At 44.0% G+C, this 24,347-nt stretch overlaps 1 protein-coding gene across 6 annotated transcripts in view; it reads left to right on the top strand.

Annotated features, from left to right (window-relative positions):
* Positions 1-24,347, top strand: part of LOC306780864 (neuronal cell adhesion molecule-like) — a 67,518-nt gene that overhangs the window by 18,609 nt on the left and 24,562 nt on the right. For all 6 annotated transcript variants that reach the window (XM_079273374.1, XM_079273373.1, XM_079273372.1 and 3 more), the window contains exon 2: positions 10,870-10,960. The gene's annotated coding sequence lies outside the window, so the exon portion shown is untranslated. The remainder of the gene's footprint in view (positions 1-10,869; positions 10,961-24,347) is intronic.

The following is a 24,347-nucleotide window of genomic DNA, read 5'->3' as shown; positions in this document are numbered from 1 at the left end:
TCTAATTTGCTCCTGCCTTCAGCATACCTTCTTTCTCTCCTACATTTCATGCTGTCTTCCTGCCTCTGCATTTTTATCTCGGCACCTGCAGCATCAGTCTGCTGTAGACGGGCTGATTAAACCCTTCAGCGCTGTCTCCTTCACCACTGGCCCAGCACACCTCGACATAATGCCGCGTCACTGACACTCCCACCGCGCCAGCTCTCTGCGACTTGTTTCACTTCGGCAACTCTACGTGTATTGGAGGAGTGAGCAGAAGATGTTATTTTTACACAGCCTTTGCCTTTCTTCCGTTGTTGCCGTTGACTCATTGAGCAGTATGGATTTCACATGAGAGCAGGAGTAGGGGGCGAAAGATCGGATTGTCAGTTTTTGGACTCACTAAAAAGCAAATAATTTTGCCTCACAGCATTTCCTGTGATGTCGGTGCTTCAAGGTGTTTCTCTTTGCTTTTGCTTTGCCATCTGTTTTATCTCGCTGCTTCTATCTCGTGTAGTCGTGTATTTGAAGTGAAGCCTGTCGAAAGTTGAGCCTTTATCACCTTTATCTGCTCATTCAGTACATTGCAGGTTGGTATGCTGATGCAATCAATCGGCCAAAGTTAGCATATTTTAAGCTAAGATGGTGAACATTGTACCTTCTAAACATCAACATGCTAGTATGCATGTTAGCATGCTCACGTTAGCATATAGCTCAAAACTGAGCAAGATGGTGAACATTGTACCTTCTAAACATCAACATGCTAGTATGCATGTTAGCATGCTGACGTTAGCATATAGCTCAAAACTGACTTTGCTTAAGTGTTTACAGAGCTGCTTGCATAGCCCCGGTTAAACTTCCAATTGAGTGCTTAGAGCTTTGTTTAAACCCACGTGAGGCATCGTGGCGCCTCCACAGATGGTGCGAGCTGCAAGCAGGCACAAAACGCGCTGTTCGTTGCATTATTCCCCGAAACGCCGGAGGGAATACAAACAAAACATACTGGAAAGAAGCATGAAGTCAACCGGCAAAACATGAGCTAAACTCCACAATGCCGAGAAAGAATTGTGAACTCATATCTCATATTAATGGACACTTGATTTGCCAAAATGTATGATAGTGAAACGAAGGTTGAAAACCCTGTAAACAATCAGATTTTGCTCGCAAACTTTTTAGTCGATTTTTAAGCCCTCCTGTTTCTAAAGCATTTAAAACGAATTGGTCGTGTTTGTAAAATTGGCAGAAACTTCAATGCATAAACTAGCAGCTGGCGCCTCGTTACAAATATTCAGAAGTGCACGATCAAGCGCTGCACCAACTTGTGCTCGCCGCGATGACGCCGTTTCTGGCATGCGCACTTCCCTCGGACAAATTCTGTGTGGTAACAACAAGAGCCTGCATGTCCACCCCCTGATGATGAAATGTAAGTCACAAAATCCCTAGAGGACCCTCATGGTTGCATAAAGTATATTTCGGCTTGAATTAAGGCTTTAAACTCTTAGTTTAGTTTTTTTGCACTGCTACATCACTTCTGTTGGACTGTGTTTGCATTTGTGTGGATACCATATTGGTTTGTGTGGTCTTGGGAGGCTCAGGGGGTGCTGAGGAGACAGGTGGCGTGAGAGCTGAACACACAGCGTGGGTGAGGATGAAGAAGAGGATAAGAAGGAGGGAAGAAGAGGAATCTCATTCCCCTCCTGCTGCCACAAACATGCACTTCAAAGATGGCACTGGGCTCTACTCAGCTGTTGTTGTGGTTCGCTAATGAAACTAATGAAAACTGATGACATGTACATCGGTAATGACAGTCGAGGAGCAAACGCTAGTTCGGCTTTTTACTGTGCTAACGAGTTAATGCTTTAGCTTGCCGTTAAATGAAACCGACGTCCATTCCTCCGGGCCGTGGCTGGAGTGCAATGCGTCAGCGGGCCGGGTTGTTTCTGCTCATGGCTGCAGTGTTGCCAACAGTAATGAACACGATGACGCGCCCCGTGCAGCGTCGATCGCACACTCTCACACAGACGGCGGATGGAAATTGGTCCTGGTAGGGAAGCAAAGGAGGCTCACACATGCCTGCGCCTTCTGTGGACACATATGGATGCAGGGCTGAGCACACATGTACATACTGAGAGAGAGAGAGAGTGTGTGTGTTGGTAGTGTGTGTTATTTGTCTGCCTCGGCTGCTCACCGGACCTCGGATGATCTTCTTATTGGTGACAGAATGGAGCATGTAGAGGAGGAGACCTGCTCAGTGGGCCTCTCTCCCTCTTTGCTGCAGAAAACTCTGGATCTCTTCCACCTGCCCTCACGTCCTCAGCTGGTGCTCTCTGCAGTTGGAGGAAAGCCCCTCACACACACGGTACCAAACCAGGCCGTAGTGCTGCCTCTACTGCATGGCTATTGTTGGCAAGTCACTCAAAGTCATTGGCTGGAACATGGTGAGTTAACAATAGCTAAGGGAGGAGGGGTTCCTGTTTCAGTTGGCTACGAAGCAGTATTTGTGGTCTATCTTTAAAGTGAAATTTGGTTGAGGATCAGAGAGGTTGCAAACAAGCCAACAATCTAAATCACTTCATAGTTAAAACTCAAAATGTGCACAGTGGAAATATCAGTGGTAATTCTTCATTGCACAGAGAAGCTGTGCAACATGGCAAACAAACAGGGAAACATGCAATACAAAGAAGGCTAAAGAGGCCTCCAGTCACAGTACAGTCAAACAAAAACAATGTAGACAACAACCATATTTGTTTTTTTGTTCTTCTGAGATACAAAGCTTATGATGTCCATCGAGTGGGGAGGAAAACTGAGTTACTACACATTAGGTTTTATTGGCTGTGATACCATTGTACTCTCCAAAGTAATTGCTGAGATCCAAGAACATTTCTAGAAATGGATCCAATGAGGAAACAAACACGAATGTTCAGACAATCGTACATGTTGTAAACAAATCTTCCCATCCCAGTAACTTGTCTGAAAGAGATCATGAAGGGGAACATTCAAATGATTGTTCATTGTCAACATCCATTGCAGTTTACACATTCTCACTCGACTCGCTGTAGTTGTGTGCGAGTTTCTCGCTCTCCGTCAGTTGCTTGGATGGACAATGGGTTTACAATAGAGTGAGTTGAAAGTCTGGTGCGTCGCGTACAGACACTAAAGCGTGCCTCGCTTTAGTGTCTGTATCAGACACACGAGGGCCACCGACCAAGCTTCAGGATTTTGAGATTGTTTTCTCGGAAGCCAACGTTTGAGTTCTAACTTCACCCTTTGCCTTTGTTAGCTCTCACAAATAAGTTTGGCTCCCCTGAGGGTTTGTTTGAAGATCTGTGTGATTGTCTGATCGCACTTGTTTCTTGCCTTGTTGGACTTCCTCTTTGCAGTGTTGCTGCATTCCCAGTTCTCAGCAATTAACTTAAATATTACAATGTAATTAATTAATTATTATAGGAATAACGGCCTAAATTACAAAAATAAGACCCAAATTGAAATATAACTCAATTATCCCTTTAAGCTAGGGTCGCTAATCTTGAGAAACTACCAAGAGTACGCTAGGTTTTGAAAACTATGCCAACTCTTTTCCAATGAAAGTAGCTAGCAGCACGAGCTGCAAAAGTTGCTAAATCTAGCCAGAAAGTCGGCAACATTAACAGCCCGTTTCTTAAGGCCTCCCTTGATGATTATTGTGAACATAAACAACGAACATGGCTATTGTTAGTACTTAAAGCTGTTGAGCGAGCAGCTTGTAGAAGACTCCGGTGACCATCAATGAGTGCAAGAGCAGAATAAGTGAAGCCAGGCAGGTAAACAAAGGTAGCCGTCTAATTGTTTCATTTGGGCGATCGAGCTTATTAGAGTCCTGCGACAGCCACGGATGCCAGATCGTTTCCTCTTTTTGTTTAAGCATTTGATTATTGATAGCTTTTGGGATGTAAGAAGAATTCTTACAAAGATATCCTAACTTCTTTTGAAGAAGATTACCAACCCTAACTCTCTCACAGAAACAGAATTGATGCTGTAAACTGTGAGGGGAAAGTAAAACGAGACCAGTCCTTCTCTGGCTCCTGTTAAGTTGGACTATTGTGTGTTTTGAATTGTGTCATTACGGGTCTTTCAGTTCAAAAGAAATACGAGACACTACAGGTCCTTAACCTCGGGGACGGTCTGCTGCTGCTGTGTGTGGTAAATCTCTCCTATTCTATACTTTCTTTGTTTTATTTTACTGCGCTCTCCCTGCCTCTCTCTCTCACTCCGTCCTTTACTTTTTCTCTCCATCATCCTCTCTCTTGTCTGTGAGCATGTTAACACTCCAGCCCTGTCAGTGAGCCTCATGGCTCCATGGTAACCAGTCACACCATTCTTTACCGGTGTGTCTTTGTGTGTGTGTGTGTGTATATTGATGGGCGGGATCAGGGTCTTGTTTAGTTCCAAAAAGCTGAGAAGAGGTCGCGGCCGTCCCTATGGGCCTCTTGCTGTAATTCATGTAAATTCCCTTAAGACCCCGGCCGCTTTGTTTTCCTCATAGTCAGATCAGATGCCCGTGTCATCAATGCAGCTTGATGCAACACAAGCAAACAACACTCCTTAATGCCTTCGCCCGGCTCCTCCTGACAGTTAACCAGATACCTCAAGTTATCGTGATAGCCTTGCTACGTGATACCTCTGAGTCCTCAGCGCTATTGTGCTGTAATGAGTTCAGCCAGAGTTAACAAGGCGAAAATTAATACGGACATGGACGAGGACAAAATGAACAAAGTGCCAGAGAACAGCGCTGCTCTGTGTTATCGGGGTTACTGTCACGGCTTGAATACTTGATAGAGGATCTCATTCACACAATTGCTGATTCGATGTGACCTGAAAAACGTGTTTGGAGTAGTCAAACAAACGAGCGTTGAAAATGACTTGCATAAGGAGAAAACTTAAAAAGGGCTAAATCATCTATACTTGTCTGAAGTACCCCCCCCCCCCTGCTGCCTAGATAGCCTTCTGAACCCAGCGCTCATTCTCTCTTGAGCCAATCATATTTCACTCCCATTCACATTACTGAATGGGATATTTGAAAGGAGTCCTCGCCACGAACACCCACTGATAAACAAATGTGCACAAACACACACACACACACGCACACCTACACACACAACTACATACACACACACAAAGACAGGGTGCAGCTCTACTTAGGAGGGCTTGGTCTAGACCGCAGCATGAACTTTGTTCTGTTAAAAGTTGCCATTGAAATATGCAGTTGCCATTGAAATATTGTTATTCTATTGGTGTTGTGACAAAGAGCAGGGAGGGCTCTGGTCCTATCTCAGTGTGAGTCTGAAGGAGCAATAGGCCGGCGGGGTTCGCCCAGTGTCTCCGCTCAACAGAGTCAGTGTGCAGAAATAATGCCCATTAGACTTGGTCAATCACGCCCCTCGCTCAATGAAATATGGCCCTTTCTCTCATTTCATCCCATGATGCATACACCTCACCGCTATCCATCATCTCTCCCAAAGATGTCTGCCACTATGAAGGCTTTTATTTATGATACATTTTTCAAAATGAATGCCTTCTCATGCGGTGACGCTGGATGCTGCCAACGCTTAACGTGAAGCGTTATGTGCACGTAGAAAACCACTGAAGCCGTTCATTAGCGAATTAAGGTGGAATTCCAGCGCCGAGGTTTCTGGTCTCTCGACCACCAATGAAGCCCTGACGCTCTGCGGGCTGATGGTTTCATCATGGTAAGTGGGAGGAAATTATATACTCTCAGTAGCATGCAACAATAACCATGTTGTGAAGCTATTAATCTCAAAAGTAACTCGTCTGCCAAGAAAAATGTCGTGGAGTATAAAGTTATTTCCCTTCTGAAATGTTCTCTATAAAGTACAGTTCATAAGTAATTGTACTTAGTTACTTTCCACGACTGCAACTGGCGTCTAAATCATTGTTCAGTTTGACGGACAATGTGCTTTGAGGCAGATCACGTTACATTTTCTGTGCTTTTGTAAAGAGAGGAGCATTATTTAGGGCCGGGCCCAGAGAATAGTGACTCTTTCAAAGGGATGGCTCCCACCATTGTTGCCCTCTGCAACCACAGCTAACGGATGTCAAAAGACCTTTTTCACATCTATTCTTTTACAGCGTGGTCGCTATAATACCGCTGAGGAGTCGGCAATAAATAAGCTTCCCCTCACGGAGTCAACTCGATTAGATTGCATGGGGGACATCTGTTGAGTGTAGGTGAGCACTTTCTCTGGCTTCTCACTGTCTGGGAAAGGAAGTCCTCGGGATGTGCCTTGAGGCTTTGTCCTTTTATTCATGTCTCTTTGCTGGCTTTACTCCACTCTCCATTGAACATCCAGAAAGCTGCATTGACTCGAGCACAATCACTGCAGCTGACAGTTATTCTAGTGTACACTGGGTTTAACATGCAATTAGATAAGATAAGATCATCCTTTATTAGTCCCTCAGTGGGGAAATTACAGGATTACAGCAGCATTGCTCACAAGTAAATAAAATAAAAGATAAAAATCAAGGAATATAATAAACTAAACAGTAAACAGTAAAACAGTAATAAAATAAGACAGTAAAGAAGAGTATTAAACATACCAGTATGTACAGAATATATATACAGAATATACAAACGGATCAGGTAAATACTTAAACGTATTGGATATTGCACGGATTAGATAAGATATTGCACCAGGTGAATGAATTAAAGTGTTCAAAGTGTTCGTGTTCATTGTTGCTTTTGTGTTCTGCTCAGTCATCTCCCCATCCTGCCAACGGTCGTGTCTGATACAAAACAAATAACTTGTCGAATATTTAATGCACTGTACAAATGTGTTTAAAAAAAACAAAAAAACACCCGGTAACTTTGTGGGTTCTGCTCGCTGTTCATGTGATACCAGGAAATGTTTAACCTCTATTGTAGAGAGACAAAAGGTTGTTTTAATCCCCCTGTGAGAGGGGAGGGAGGGTCAGGGGAGGGACGTGGGAGGAGGGTGTGTGGGTGTGTTGGAGGGAGTCGGGGGTGATTTTGTGAGGGAGTCGGCTCGTCTCTCTTTACTGTCACTCGGTCCCAGCAGACACATCGAGGAATACGCAGCCTCAGGGATTATGTCAACTGAACTATGCTCTCACACAGCAGATGCTCACTCTGAGGGGACTTATTCGTATTGACTCGTACGGAGATAAAGGTGATGTATTGTCTCTTTTGTTTAATGGGTGGTTTGTGACCAATAGTCACCCGTAGTGTGGAAAGTGCAGCTTTTGTGATGCTCTTGACGGTCTGCAGGTGATCCAAGTCAAATGAAGATGTGTTGTTGAAGTTCAGAAGATGTTTGGCTTCTCCTGAACAAATGAAACTTCTTTGATTCTACTGCTGGAACCTTTAAGCGATCTCATCATCAACAATTTAGATAATCATGAAATCGTTTGTCATTTATTAAGGAAAAATATTAAATATTTAATGGTGTAAGCCTCTAAAATGTGAGGATTTTCTAGTCTTCTTTCTTTTAACATTGTAAATAAAAGATGTTTTTTTTTTTTTTTAACTTTTGGTCATATAAAACAAGACATTTGATGATGTTGGCTTTAGGATTCAGAACATGTGATGACTGTTTTTCACTGTTGGTCATGGACTTAACAATATAATCGATTAGTGCTGAAACAATTAGTTGATTAACAGAACATTTTGTCAGCAACTAATTTGATAATTGATTGATCAGTCGTGATTTTAGTCGTTTTTTCAAGCAAAACACTTTCAAACATTGCTTAAACTATTTCAGCAATTTAAGCTTCTGAATTGTGAAGATTTGCTGTTTTTCTTTTTCTCATGTGATAGTACACTGAATATCTTTGGGTTGTAGACGGTTCGACAAAACAAAACATTCAGTTTGTGGCCAAGGAAAATTTTCCACTCTTTCTTTCCTATTCACAAAACAATGAATCGATAAGGAATATGGTCAGTTACAGCTCTAGATGATTCCCAAAAAATGTCTAATAAAACAGCAAATCCATTTGTTTTTGTCCTCTGACAATCAGCTGGGTTTTTAACAGTTTCATAGATAGTTTGCACTTTTCCAGCACTCACAAAACAACACATCGTCTCCATAGCGTTTCTTCTGCTGAATCTCATCTTGTCTTCAGTGTAATGGCGTAAAAGCAGATCCCACGCTTCTGTGAGACGTGTCCCGTGATGTAAATTCATCATAGAGGAAGAGAGACGGCGTTCCGGCTGCAGTTATTTCTCCCCTCTTTGGCGCTAATGATGCTTCATCGGGAGAGCGATGCAGCCTCTCATTAGGCAAGAGTCTAAAATTAAACCCACAGGCCGCTACGCTGGTGCTGCTGAGCCCCCTTCCATTTTCAGAGGACACACACATCAAAACAACACCGCCTGCAGGAGACTACCAGCAGACTCTCATTAGAGGAATGTGTGACACCTCACTTCCTTCACCCATTGTCTCAACAGGAGGATATCTCACTTTACTGGACAGCGTGATGCAACGAATGGAAACGTAAACTATCTCTTCAGAAGTTTAAATAGAGGAAAACAAAGTTTCCCAAGTCTGTAAAGCAGACTTTTGAATGCCGTGAGCAGTGAGAGGGAACCAGTGAGCTATAAAACCAAAACAGTGAGTTGATGGACACTAAAAACCCTCAATAGAGCTCAGAGGAACTGTAGAGTCAGGTGATGATTGGGTTCATCACCATGAGTAAGCCCTTTTGGGTCCCACATTCATTCGATCAGGTGTTAACATAAAGATCTTCATTAGTTTCAGGACACAGTTCCTCTGTTACGTCTAATCGTTTCTCCTTGTAAAATGCTGGTACGCCATCTTTATTCAGCTGTCTGTTTCGTTTGTCGGCACTCGTGACACGAGAGCGCTCCCCAAGGTTTTGAGGCCACCGTGTGCCTCCTGCTGTGTGGTGTTTTGTAGTCCCGCTCAACGGCATCCGATCTCAGGCTATTTTCAGTTTCTCTCTTCTTATCACCATGGCAGCCGAGCTGGACCGAGCTCGGCTCGCCTCTGTGGTGTCGAAGAGCTGAGGTGGCGTGGCGGGATGGCTGGCTCGATGTCATGGGGGGGGGGGGGGGGCACTTTTGATGGGATCAGCCCTCCTTCAGTTCATTCAAACAGGATGTGGAAAGGTCATTTTGCTGTGTTTTATTCATAGCTCTCTCCGATGTTTCACTGCCATCTATGCACAGCGAGGCAGACATGATCCTGTAAAAGAGCTGAACAACATGATAGCTGGGCTGTAGCTCTGTGCACAGGTATGGTGTCAGCACAGGTGTCGGCAACAACGTGATGCTGTGAGTGAATAGTATGTATGTCAGTGGTTTATAGAACTGGGTCAGGAGCCTTTCAAATCCAGGGCTGTGGGAAGTCCAGATTTTCTGTTGTAATATTCTGTAAGAAGTAATATTTTATGGAGTAGAGCTCTAAGGCTTTCTGAATCCTTGTATTGCACAACAGTTTGAAGTGAATTTTGTACGTTTTAGGAGAATAGCTTTAAGAAACACATCAAATGTTTCTGGACATGTTTCCAGTGTGCGCATGCCGCAGAATCGATTCCTGGTGCGGTGAGACAAAACGGGGATCTTCAGAGAAAACAACCGAAGAACCCACATCTGTTATTTGTGTGAAACTGAATTAATGTAAACCTGTATTTCGCAATAGTATCTGGGTAGCGGTGCAGAAAGCAGTGTTCGTATTTAACCGGGTGGAAACGGCAGCGTCCCTCAATGGGGCTTCCACACTCTTATGTGGCGCAGCAGGCTGAAGTCGATAAGCCTTTGCTAGAAGTAAATTGGATCGGCTTCTTCAATCATTTTGCCCATCGATTGTGATATGTGTGTCTGTGTTCACTGCGACAGTGTTTGAGAAGAGGAGAGGATCAGGCATGACATAAAGGAGGGGAGGACATAATAACAAGGTAGGGGAGAGAGTAGATATAATGTAAGGGGATTATTAGAGAGGAGGAGGGGAAAAGGACAGGACGGGTTAAGAGAGGACATGGGAGCCTTTTCTGGGCCGTGACCTCATGTTACGAGATAATCGGAAAGGAGAAGACAAAGGAAAAGGACATAATAGATCAGAACCTCCCAAATTCAGAGAAGAGCAAGGATTTGTCATGTGAAACACACTTTTGTACTTTCTACTGCTGAAAATAAGATCATCCATATATCACTTAACATCACTTTCTGCTTTGGGGGTTTTGATCTAAAGGCTGAAAAACTCTGGGATGAAGGAATTTAAGAAAAGGAGGTTATTTGCTTCTCACATCTCCATATTATCCGGCTCCACATGGGATCCCGAACGTAAAGTACCAACACTAAAAGAAGGGAGGAGACCAGGGAGATGAGACGAGACAAGAGGAGAGACGAAGGGAGGAGATGTGTCCTCTTCCAGCTCTCAGCAACAGGCTTTTGTGTATCAGTTTGGATTACACACGTAGAAAATCCATGTTCACACTGTGGTTTGCACAGCTTGGACGTTTGCTTTCTTTTCACCATCAGAACTAGTCACAGTTGGAAGTGATTTAAAGTACATTTCCAAAGAGTCAACACACTCAAGAATGATTACGCTTAAAAAAGAAGTCGCTCCTTTCACAAGACCAAGCGTTTGATGGGGAGGAGAGATTTCAAGTGGGGAACACCCCGGTGTGTAATCTGTGACTGAGCAGGAGACTTCCAATATGATTTTAGCAGATTGTAATAAAACCAAACATGGATGAGTAGGCCCATTGTGAAGTCAAATTGATCGACTGGTTGTTGGAGAATATGCGTACTGCTGCCGTCCTTATTAAGAAAGATTGTATTTTCTTCTGTGGTTGGTTTAAAGCCCCGGGTTGAGCACTCAATGTTTTTATTCTCTCCCATTTTTGTTTAACCAGATTGAAGAAAACCACAGAAGAAGACGAAGCAGCAGACGACTAGCCAGGGAGGAGGAGGAAGAGGAGGAGAGAGGGGATTTGAGTTTCTGTGGTAAGTTCGAAACATTTCCGTCAGGCTTTCAATCCATTTTTTTCCCCCCTCGAGACTTATATCTTCACCAACATCATTTTCCAAAACTGTGTGAACTTCCTGCCTCTCGGAATCAAACGTTCTTGTTCTTCTCAAAGGCATTTCCCCTCCCGTAGGATGTGAATACACACAAATGTCAGTCTGTTTGCCATGCCTGGCAAGTGTCCCCAGTCCAAATATCTCCATCTATGCTACTGCCAGCGTGTGAATGTATTAATACGAACGCTCTCTGTGGAGCTCCTCTGTCCCTGAAGGACTTCCACCGCTACGTCTCTTTCTCTCTCGCTCTCTGTTGCGATGCCTGCTCTCTTGCTCGAGCTGTACAGCAAAGGCCACCGCTTGCTGGACTGGCAAAGTGTCTTTTTGTGTCGACCTCCATTTTGGCAGCCAAGTTTGGCAAGGAATGTATATAAAAAACAAAAACGGATTTCAAGTGTCAAACTGTCTACCGGTAATTGATGCATTTGGTTGTCAAGGTAACACACCCTCTCATCCTCACCCACTGCTGTGCAAATCACAAAATAGCACTTGGAGCCTTTATTATATGCCAAGTGGCTCTCTCTTATTGACACATAATGCGTCGTAATAGAGCATGCAGATGTGTAAACGTTCCCGAATGGCAGTTGCCCAATTAAGAGCTCAAGTAGCTCCCTTAAGCAGAAGGTCTCAGTGTGCATTAGAGCCCAGAGAAAACAGCTCACACAGGTTACTTTAAATGACCCTCAGTAACCTTTGGCTCATCCCCTCATTCGGTAGTACTCAAAGTGTATCTGTGATTCAGCGGGGAGTTGAGCTGACGCTCTGTGAGCGGAGGTGACACGGTGTGATGTGTGTCCACCGCCCAGCGGAGTGTGAAGGAAGGATTCCACCTCGGCCTCGCAGCACGCCGAGCCGGGAGGAGAGGCTGCACGCACAGCCCGGCGGAGAGCTAAGGGACTCTGACGGCTCGGAGCTCATCTACCGCTGCTGTCGGTGCTGCTAGACGCTTGTTTTATTTCTGCCGATAGGTATGTGCTCGCTCTCTCTCAGTTTCTCCATTCATGTGCCTATTTTAATCTTTTGCTTCGCCTCTGCCTATCAGTCTGTTTGTCTCTGAATCGCTCATTCTTTCCGTTCCTCTCTCGTCATCCCGCTGTGGCAGTCGAGGGCTTGTTGTTCTGAATGTGCGCTGCCGGCCAGAGAGGCTGAGTCCACATTTTTTTTCAATGGTCGAGTCATAGAGGGCCACACTTAGGAGCGGCAGACCGAATTTGCGGTTTGAAACGCAGTGAGCCGTGAAGCGACCATTGTGAGCAGCAGCATTCAGGTCCCAGGCCCTTCAATAGAAGGCCGCAGAGGTTTCTGTTTACCTCCATAGTGCTGTCTTTCACTGGTTCTTTTCTCACGTGGCTGACGGGGAGTGTGGTATTATTGTTTGTGTGTTTTAATGCCAAGTGGGGGGAAGGTGGCGAAAAAGATTGGGGATCGGCCAATCGGAGCTTTGCCTTTATAGAAATAGCTATGATATTGTTAACTCTACACAAGTATGACTTTTGATTGATTGAACCCGGCCTTTTCATATACAGTGCAGTCAGAACGCATTTGTGGATTGATGCATTTTCTCTGCTCCAGCACATTGGATTAGAAATGAGAACGTGACTGTGAGGTTCGAGGGCTGACTCCAGCATTTGACATGAAGAGAAGGACGCTTAGCCCTTTTTAAAAGCCTCAGTTTTAGTGCTGCAGGACGACAATCTTCAACACACAGAAATGGCAACCGAGGAGTTATGCTCTTGATCGTCGATCTGACCTCAGGCCAGCTCATCGTGTGTTTCACTTGCTCAAGACCAGACTGAAGGCAAGCAAGAAGTGCAGATGGCTGCAGTACAGGCCTGGCAGAGCAACAGCAGCGAAGATGCCAATCCTCTGATGCCTGTGGGTTGTAGAAGCCAGTCTTTTTCTGCAAAGGATTTGCAACCAAATATTAAATATGATGAGATACTTAAAAGAAAAGAAATCGAGTGTATTGCTTCGAGTTTAAGGATAGCATGGACTGCAAAAACCTTCGCTGCATCTCATTTCCCTTCTAAAAAATTTAAGAAAACCTGTTAATTACGACTTGGATGGTATTTGTTTTAGTTCTTTTCCCCTTCATTTGTATCAATAATGATAACTTCATGTTCGCTCAAATACGCTAATTCCTCTGACTGCTCATGTTTCCTACCCTGTATGACTTCTCTTTACCATTTCCCACATCTCCTCAGCTAACAGGTGAGTACAATGTTGAAATGCATACCAGAAACCGGAATTCCCCCTTGAATTTGGCCAATTATAAAGCTTAGAATTGGCACTTTAACCTCAGAGTTATTGTTTCTTTTCAAAAGCAATGCACCGCAGCAGTTCTGAGATCAGACGAGCTGCAGATGAGTAAAGGGATCCAAACACCCACAGAGGGCCCCTGGGCAGCTCCCAGTACGCGCATTTTCAGATGAACGCGTCGAGATATTTCTTAGGTACCAGCCTGACAATTCTCCAACGGCTACTGTGTGAGAAACGGGTTGTGTGGATGTGATTGAGTGGATGTCTGTGTGTGTATTTCAGTGTCTCGGCAGGCCGCATGACAATCGGAGAGACACAGCTGAAGTGTCAGAAAGAAGGACATGAATAAACAGATAGATGAATAGATGGATACAAAGACGGTGAGGGAGAGAGCAAATGGCTCGGTGATGTGAGAGAGGTTTGTGAGGCCCCTCCTCAGGGGCTTCTGCATCTTTCGGGCTTGTGGAGGAAGCCGGCTTCATGCACAACTGACTCACAAAACTGTTCAGCAGACAGCCCGGAGAGTCTGAGGAGACACCGTTCTATATCCGGCTCTGCATCTCCGGCTTTCTTTTTCTTTTCCCAACTCCTCTCACCTGCACAACCTTCCTCCAGGCCCTGTTCTACCTCCGCTGCCCTCTCTGTGCAATTACCTGGTCCAGTCGTTTCTTGCACTGCTGAATTCATCTATACTTACTCCTCTATATTCTATATAGAAAAAAAACAGCTCAACTTGAAGAATTTCAAGTCGACCGAGGGGTCACCAACAGACAATCCAGCTCCTTGAATTTCAGTGGGCAGCCCTACTATATTCATTTGTTAAGTTAATGACAAGTTAATTCATCGAGTGTTCATTAATAATCCTGAAGCCAGCAGCCGATTAGCTTAGCTTAGCATAAGGACATAAGCAGCCAGCCTGGCTCTTTCTAAAGTTGTGGTTTATCAGTGAGTTATATGCTGGAACTATTTTTCGGACAGAGCCAGGCTAGCTGTTTCCCCCGGCTTCCAGTCTTTATGCTAAGCTAAGCTAATCATCTCCTGGCTCTAGCTCCATATTTAGTGTACAGACATGAGAGTGGTATCAATCTAACTCTCGGCAAAAAATTGCCAAGAAGTATAGTTTCACATTTAATGACTTATTTAACAGAGTGATCCAAGAAAGTGGATTTCTCACTCGAGCTAAAGAAAAAAAGATGTTCAGACAGAATACTTGACTGGCCAGAGAGGATGGATTTTATTTTTTGAAGTGAGAAAGTAGAGCATGTAGTCTGCTCTGAATATGAGAGCACATCACAATAATATAACAAGCTATATACTGTCGTCTTTTGTCTCTGGATTTTTACCACTTCGTCAATTACATCAAACCTCTATCTACCAATATCTAATTGCAATTATTTTGACAGATATTGGCATTGTGATGCATTTTGCAATCTGAGATGGAATGATCATTTTTACATTCATACATTACTTTTTACATTTTACAATTTTACAGTCATCAGTATTCTCATCTTCATTGAAACATTTGGGGATTTTTCTCTTTTTTTCCGCTTTCCACTATTTCTGGTTTGGCTGCCTTGTTAGCATTTGAGTCCTACTGTTTAATGCTATATTTAGGTGACCATAAAATGCATCCATTCATTCGTCATGTGCAGACAGCGGAGGGCGAGGTGGTTCCAGCAGATCCACTGTACCATTATCGGTTATGGCAGTAATTCATTCCTCTGTCATGTGTGACCCTGAGGGCACAAACGCACTGAAACACCCTCTGGTCTCCCTCCCTGGAGGCAAGTCACACACACCTTGTCCAGCGGTGCTGCTCAGCCTCCCAGTGCCGACCTTTTTATGTACACGCACCGAGCGATAGGCAGTCAGAGAAAACCTCCACTACCGCCTCAACCAGCCATTATCAAACCCTCAGCAGGTACTTCGCCTGCATTAGGAGCCAGTCTCATCCCGTCGAACTCAGACACAGAACAGAGGCTGTTAGCGGAAGCCGGGGCGGACTTTTAGTATTAAACGGGAGCAATGTTTCCTCCGGAATCACCATTTGACAAATGAGGGCTGATGGAGCAGTTCTTGCCGGGGCCATTATTTCTGATGGGGCCAGACGATCTGTAAGGATGGAGCACTGTCTGAGCTGCGACACCCTCTGGGCCGAACACCAAACCCACTCAAAACCGCACTCAAACTCTGCACATGATTGATGTAAAAGGGAAAATCTCTTAAGCTACAACACCAGGAAACGTTTGAGTCTCTGGTGAGTTTTCACATTACTTAAAAGGGGAGTTTTGCAGCACATAAAGGGACTTCCTTTATGAGAAAGCTAAGTCCTTCGTTAGTGTCATTACTACTCATTCGGCAACATTTCAGTCATCCCGACCCATGAGACGGATAGCAACATGTTCACACTAAGCCTTGTTGAAGGGCCATCAGTCAGTCACCACCAGGGGCTTTTCCGTAGTTTTCTTTTATCTTCAAAATTCTCTCTTTAATTACACAAAAAAAAAATGGGGTCATCCAATTACATGCTAGCAAAACAAAATACTTCCATTCACTGAAGGGAGATGTTATCTCTTCCCCTGTTATTTAATTGTTGGTAAAATATCACACGTTTCTCAGCCTCGGAACTGAATTCGATCAAATTCCATCAAAAGTCTGGATGGGGGAAGTTTTAAAATTCAAATTCTCGTCAGTTCAACTATAGTGTGAGGAGTTTACTCAGGGCTGTCTTTGATGAATTGTTCACCTCCCCTGAGTTGTTTGTTGAGTTTAGCATATGAAAACCTGACTCGTGAAATAAGTGGCAATAGCTCAAGCCAGTGTAATCCAAGCTCATTCAGACTTTGCTGAAAGAGTGTTTGGATCAGTGCAGCTGGCACACACACTGTTCTCACATTAAGCAGCATTTCTGCACGTGTTATTTCAGTGTCTCCAGTGGATTATAGTCTGCTTGATTCAGTTTTCATACACCAACAGGTTGGATGAATGCTGTGTGCTTAGTTTCACTGCTTCTGTCTCAAGAGAGGGACTACAAAAGAAATGGAAGTCTGTCCAATATTTAACCAAAAGTGTTACTTTAACTCGATTCATCAATTGATTGTGATGATGCCTCTAGATTCATTGTTTTAAGTAATTTATCAAGCAACGATGATAAAACATTACTGCTTCCACATGCATCAATTCGTGGATCTGAATGCTAATCGCTTACAATTTGGCTAATCTGTTAATCATTTTTGATTTATTCAGCTCTTTGCAAATTGAAAGATTTCTTACTTTTACCTGTCAAGCTTTTTATCACAACCACAACAAGACTACAGTTAAATAATATTCATCTTTGAGAAATAAAACTTAAAAAAATTACAAGTAAGCAATGATGAGCAAATATGGATGAACGGACATGTGAATTAATGTCACACTTTCCATAATGCCCGTGTCTATGATGCATTATAAACACACTTATAATTCATGAATATTAGAATTTAAATTGTTGGAATACACGATCACTTAATAATGCTTTGTAATCACTGTTATGATGCATTTGAATGTGATTTATAAATGGCCATTGTTTGCTTCATAGAACGTTTTACCAAATGAATTACTCTTTCTGCATGCGTCTGCAAAATCACACATTTTTTTATCTCCATGAGTGAAACGGTATCTCCGCTGACCCAAACTATCTCCTCTTTAAAAGTCTCTCTGCTTCACCTGTTGCTCTTATATGCAGGATCCTACCTATCAGTGATGGTCTGTCTCATCAAATCAAAACAAGTAATGAAACCGTGAACAAAAAGTAATCATTCGTTGCAGTTATGTTTCAAAGCTTTATACTATTATTGAGTAAAAAAACACAACTCACAGATCCTTTGATAAGTCTGTGAGTAGCAGTGTTGTCAGAACATTTTGCAAGGGTTAACTCCTGATTATGTCTTTCATTAAAAGAAATGCCGTGATTTGATTTTCTCCCATTTTGAAAGGACTATTGTTTGTGTCCTCTATGTCTGAAATTGGATGGTGAGTCCTTCTAGAGAGCAGCGGAGGGGAAATGATTTGTATTCACCTGCCGTATCTGAAAGGAGCTGAGCGAGGGGACAACTACATAGTGCCTCCTTTATGTGATAATGGATTGCTCTGACATTCACACACATTGTGGCGTGGTGTGTCTATCAGTCAATACTCACTAACTCGTGGGATGAATGGCACATTTTAAACGGATGCCATTAAAGAACTGTCTCGCGGTGACACCGCAGGTGACGGGGTTATGTGTTCCTGTCCCGTCTGAATATGCTGCACTAACACATACAACATGTGTGTCTTGTCATCATCCAGTCCTGCAAATGAATCCTTTTTTCTTTCTTTTTTTTTTTACGTTTTGCACTCTCTTTTATTGGCCCGGCTGGGCAAATGGATTCTTCCGTCAGCTGCACAAAGGAGACAAAGTGGAACCGGGGACGGGCGGTAATGAGCAACTCCTCTTACAGTGTTACATATGGACCGGCCTCGGTGTGGGGAAGCCTTCTGGAGACAATGGAGGGGTTTGAGAGGTCCCAAACCTTCTGAAGCCCCTCTTTGATTGAGTTTCCTGGCACTGGGCTCCAGTATTGGGGCTGATTGTGGAATGGGAGCTGTAGGTTTAGGGAGGGGGGGTGAGGACCCTCCTCTGCGCTGACCTTTCACAGACACAGGTGGGGTGGAGTGGAAGGGGCTTGAGGAGGGGAGCGACAGGAGAGGCCTATTGTGGTGCTCTGTGAATGTAGAGGTGGCCCTCGATAACACTAGACCTCGCTGCCTCTGTCCACCTGCTGAGGATTTTCTCACCAATACTTTCACTGGCAAAGTACATGTTCTGGAAACAGATTGTCCCAGCACACTGTCAGTCTTCACGCTTTCTTATCTGGTGGTTGTAAGTCGATTTTTCTAGTTCTACTGCGAAATCGGCTCTTCTTTTTTTTTTAGCCATGCAAGTGATTTATCTCTATTGCAATGTCGGTGTGTGGACATTGGTTGGTCGGTCCACCACTTTGATCCAGACCCAAATACTTCAACAACTATTTGATGGATTTCCAATGTCGTAGGTGCCGGCATTCAATGGTCCCCAGAGGATGAATCCCACTGACTTTGGTGATCCCCTGACCTTTCCACTAGCGCCAACAAGTTATAATTTTTGCCTCTCAGTGATTTATCTTGACAATTGATAAATGGATTGCTATGAAAGTTCGTACAGATATCCACGATGCCCAAAAGCTTTGGTGATCCCCTGATTTTTCCTGTAGCGTCAGTGTCTCAGTAATTCATTTAGAGGTCTATATCGTTTTAAAGACTGCATGAAAGGTTTTTCCTTCATCTCCTGTACTTGAAATACCTCAGAGTCCTTTTCACACGGTGGAGGAATTCCAGCACGCTGTTTAGTCTGATTATAAGTACCGACATGGCCTCAGGGCAGAGAAGATTGTACTCAATGACACTGGACTTTGCTGCCTCGGTCCACCTGCTACTTTCTCACTGGCAAATTACATGTTCTGGTAACACGCAGTGGTAAAGGATCGTTGCAGCCCACTGCCAGTGTTCATGCTTTGTTATCTGATGTTGTCGGCTGATGCTTTGCTCGACTGAATGGTACCATACAAAGCGTACACTCATCTAAATGACTCGTCCCTGCCTGCCGGTACTGTATCAGCACAATCCAAACGCCACCAGAACGGTGTTTATTATACAGAAGCGTTTTTCCAGAAAGGCCTGGCTGCATTAACTGTTGACTCTGAGCAATCACACATGGACACTGTTTCTTTGTGTTAACCCGCAGGAGTTCATTTGCTGCAAAACATCACGGCTGCCAGATTTTGTGTGTCTGAGATGAACATTTCCTCCACCGCCTGTCTCGCACACTCTTTCTGTTGCGCCCCTGAGCTTTAAGTAAACTCCACATATTGGCCCCATCGCGAGAGACCCTTCACGTGTGGAGTAAGCCATCCGGTGCGGACACGGTGGCAAACTGAGATTCTAATCATACCTCTTTTGTTGAGCTCAGAGGAGGTTGAGACGTTTTTGTTTGAGCCAGAGTAGATGCCAAGCGTACAGTTTCTCTCCAAGGTTACTTATGAGATGACAAATGGGTCTGGACCTCTTTGTGCCTTTTTTTCCTCTCCTATAGGTCTGTGTTTGATGAGAGGGTTGACAACTTCTTGTCAGCATGTAGATCTGAGAGCAGGAGGGGATCTCCATGGATACAGAGTGCACTTGTGAGTGTGTCTGCTCTGCTGAAAGCTGTGGAGTGTCCCTGTATTTCGCTTTAAAATACTTTCCTGCATTTGCTGAACTGTTGAGTCGTATGGATTAAATTGTAAAACTATAATAACAATTTGTCTCTCATTCCACGTATGCGTGGCTGTTTCTGTCTGCCGTCTCAAAGCATTTGCTTGTCTTGCCACAGAGGATTGGTTTTGTGTTGATTACTTTCTGAAAGCTGTATCGAAAGTGTGTTTTGTGACGTTGTGTGCCGAGGGTTCTGAGAGTCCTTTTAGCTATTCAGGAAGCCAAGCGGCATGCATTCCACCCACTCTCCTGCATTTGCTCATGATAATGAACCTCTGCTCAGCATATGAATGGCTTCACCCATAACACACTCATGTGGCAGGCCTAGCGTACTGGAGCTCCATCTTGAATTGTCTGACCCCCCCTCTACACTGACCCAAAGGCTCTGTGAACACACAAACAAGAAGGATGCAAATGGTTGTAAGAATGAATTCACATCCACAAAATACATGAGCAAGGACTGCTTGGCAATATTGAAACTTTTAAGGAGTAATTACAGCATCGGGATCAGTTATCAAAGAAAGGTCAAGTTCAGATCCACAGTTGCTCGTTCAGCCTTGTGCTTCTGATCTGCAACCTTGCTGCCGTATTAGCTTATCATTTATAGCTTTTGCCACATTGTGATTGTGAGGCAGTGGGAAGATTGAAAGACCTCCAATTTGCCACCAACAATTATCCTCAGGAGAAAGAGAGAGCCTCGTACGCCCATTCAGTCACCAGAAGGCTCTCGGAGGGAGCGCTGGTATAATGCGAGGACTTGACTCACATTATACGTGATATGTCATATTTAGCTGGTCTGCAGTGAAAGCAAAAACGCCCTTCGGTACCATTCAGGTTGAACAGGCAGGGATTTCCTCCTTCACACAGCCGTCCCGTCTAGCGGCGCTGCTTCCATCTGCATGCTAAAGAGGAGCTCCCGCTCAGAAGCGCCGGCAGTGATTAGCATTTGGGCAGAGGGGACAGAGAGCAGATCCCAGAGTGTTTTTGGCGTGTACATGCAGGAAGCTCAGTGAATGGCAATGTGCGGTGCTCTGTGAAAGGAGGAGGACCAAACTAATTGCCGGACACGTTGCATTAGTAGCAGATCTCCGTTAGCATGAGGAGTTGTGGTGGATTGATAGCTGGGGGAGAAGTATTTAAAACACTGCAACATCTTTACAGGACTGCTCCTGTGATTTCATATTTGCCGTTCCATCAAGTTCATTGAGAATGATCCAAATGTATGCAGCAAAAGCCGAAAAGAATTCTGACTTTTACTTCCTGGTATGGCTCCAGCTTAAAAAATGTCCCATAATGCAGCCCGTTTAAAAAAAAAAAAACTCTCCCTGCCTGTTGAATGCCTGCATTTTTAACTCTGTTTTTAACTGTTTAACATCTGTTTGCCTGTTTGCACCACGTGCTTTCTGTTAAAACAGTGTAGCCTTCAAACCCAAACCGAGGTTTCAGTTTATGATCTTTAACGTGTAAAATGTAACACATCATGTGTGAAGGTTTTTATTAGGAAATGTACAAATAATGTGGATCAGATGTCCATGTATCAAAACCAGTTTTAGCTTGCAGTATTCATCCATCAAGAGAGAAAGGAGAAGGGCATATTCACCGTGTAGCAGATCTTCTCTTCATTGTCTGGCGTTGTACGGTGTAGATGAAAGGGCCACGGCGTGTCTTTGAGCTGCCGGGTCTCCCTGAACAACAGGACCCCAATTCATATGTTAACCACACCAATTATTTGCATACGGTCCCCCAATTATAAAAGCTAATGAGAAGATTATGGGAAACGCACGCTGAAGCTGGCCCGCGGAATTTAGCATTGTGAATCCTGTAGCTGCAGATACAAGGCCTGCGAGAGGTATTAGTCAAAGTCACAGAACATTCATGGCTGTAATTCATATCAGTGCTTATGCCTAATGTCAACTACATTAGCTTTGAATCCGTAGCAGAGCAATTAAAGACAGTGAAACATGAAATGCTCCTTTCAGCTTTTCTTGAAAACGACATACATTATATTGTATCCCAATCTAATATGATTGTGACTTTCCAAACATAACCAAATGAAGGACTTTCTCACATCCTCTTCTACATCAAGGCCTTTCAAGCAACCTCCAACTCCCCCATAGATGTTTAATGGCACGCAGCCCTGGGCGTGAATATCATGCAGCGACATCCTGAGCTGCAGCGGGAGCGCCCGGCAGCCTCGGAAAAATAAACTCTTCCAACCGTATCCTGTTTTCTCATCACCACCTTCCTGAATGCGAGCCATTCTCATCATTATACCCCCACATTCAGCCGTCTGTAGGGCATCCCCGCTGCTCCATTAAGGCCATACCGAGGCTCACGAACCCCCGATTTCATGAGCCATCAATACCACTGATTATAGGAGTTAATTAGGGTGCTTGGCACGAGAGAAGGGCTTTTTCTTTCATCATGGATGTTAAAACTGTACACAGCACTGATGCAACGGAAGTGATTCTGTCAGCGTTGCAGTGTTTCATCACTGTTGTTTGCCACAGACAATGGCAGTATCCTCACTAGTGGTTAGCATAACGCATATGGAGTAGTATTATCTGTTCGTGTAAGAGAAATTCAATTGGGCTTTTTCCCCTGCCGGCTGCTATTCATCTACACATGGTGTGCTTCAGTTCTCAGAGCTCGTGCCCCTGTCGGCTCCATCTGTGTGCGCAGACATGTCCTGACCCTCACGTTCTGCAGCCAGCTTGCATATGTTGCTTATGTGTGTGTGTGTGTGTGCGTGTGTGTGTGCGTGTACGTTGCTGCAATGTGCTACGTCTCTGAAATGTGCACAAAACCAATTAGTTGTGGGAGGGTGAAGTAGCTGGCCATGGAAAAAAAATGACAATGGAGTAATTGAAGAGTCTGGAATAATGAGTGACCAGACAGCTCAATGCAGCTTTTACGCAAGCACAAGAGCGTTTTCTTCACGGACAAAATGAACGGAGAGAAAACCCAGTCCTGATTGAAGGTGGTCTTGTGTAGTTACAGACAGTAATTAACATTGGAGAATTCCATTGTGCTGATTTCTATTGAAGAAACACAATATGGGTTATGTAGTGGCATTTAAAGGTCCTTAAAGCTGGTTTTGTATTCATTAGTTCATTTAATACAACTCTAATTTACCTCACATCACAGCTTACCATTTTGTAAACCGTGCTGTTTGTGTTTCAGGTTGTTTTTCCAAGCAATCCAGGCAGCCATTGACTTGCACCACCAGACGGCAGACGGACCCGGTTAGCGACTAGCTGGTGAACATAGTGGCCCATTTAGCAGCTCAGGAGCCAGATCATTCTCTCAGTAGTTAGTGGAGACCAAACACAGAGCTTAGAGAAGGCTGAATCGTGCACATTCATCAGGTGGCCACAAAACGACTGCATGATAATGTTGCTCTGCATCTGCTTTGCGTGTAAATAAGCAACTGTTTCCCAAATTGTTCATCATATCAACTTAAAAGGTGATTTGCCCAAATGGCTAAAATATAAGTTGAAGAAGTTAGGAGTTTAAACTTGTCAATACACTGTTTTGGTCCTTTTTGTACTCTTCAAGTACTCTTGGAGTTGTCACCATGAGGTAGTGACTTTAGTAACTATTGTCCTGAGTTTGTTATACAGTAGCTCTGTTTATCAGCCTCTTGCCCTCATCTATTTTGAAAAATTGCTTAAATTCCTCGCTGGAAGTGTCCGCACCAACCTGCCATGTTTCTTTTCAAAGAGACCATTTCCTGTTGGATTTCATCAGCAGTCTGACAGCTTTTGGCACAGCACTCCAAACATTACCCTGTTTTTATCTCGGCCTCAGCAGTCTGTGCCGGAGTGAGCCTTATTGACTTTGGTTTTTCCAGTTCCGTCAGCACAAGATGCATCGGAAGTCCAACAATATGTGATGGATATTTTCTGATCGCGTGTCCCCTGGAAGAATTGTATATTCAAATGAGAAGTGGGCTTTGAACTGTAGTTTCCTCTTCGAGGTGCAGGGCTTAAGCTCAGAATACACTCGTTATGCAAGCTTCTGCCTCGTGTCACATCGGTAAAGTGAAGGTTTTAGAATTAAGAACCTGAATACTCCACTGCTAGATTTAAATAGGGTGACGTCTGGCTGTTTTAATTCATTTGCATGCTCTCTGTTCAGGCAGGATGTCGGTAGTTTCTGGTGGTTAGTTTCACGTCTTAAGAGCCCCCACTTGAGTTTCCACTGTTGTCCTGCTGTGAGAGGGATGTAAGGGGTTGGTCCCGTATCACTGCAGCTCACGGGGATAATTATAGCACACGTACACACAAATGAATACAGGCACAGACATATATACTATGCACACAGAGACACACACATGCTGACCGGCTTGAGCTGAGCTGCTACACCTCATTAAATTGGGAAATGAATCCTGGATGAAGCCCTGGCTCCTTTCCAGATAAGAATCACGAGGCGTTCGAGGATTCACCATCAGATGTATAATTAACACATTTATTCTCTTGCTGCCGCATGCTGCCCCTCCCCCTTTTTTTCACTGCCAAGTTCAGGCTTTTTTAAAATGTCTTGTTTACAAATGATAGAGGTCTTAAACAACTTCTTACATCAACAAAATGTATTTGGCAAATTATAACAATGCAATTCTTAACTAATCGCCATGGGTGGAGTTTACATAAATTACCTCTGATTTGTAAATTCCGAACACATTGCAAATTGAAAATAAACATTGATGACAAACGTGTTGTTGCAGGTTTTCTGCTCAGTG

The sequence above is a fragment of the Melanostigma gelatinosum genome (assembly GCF_949748355.1).
Source record: "Melanostigma gelatinosum genome assembly, chromosome: 1".
NCBI lineage: Eukaryota > Metazoa > Chordata > Actinopteri > Perciformes > Zoarcidae > Melanostigma > Melanostigma gelatinosum.
Note: the sequence above shows the minus strand (reverse complement) of the source record. Positions and strands in the feature narration are given on the sequence as shown.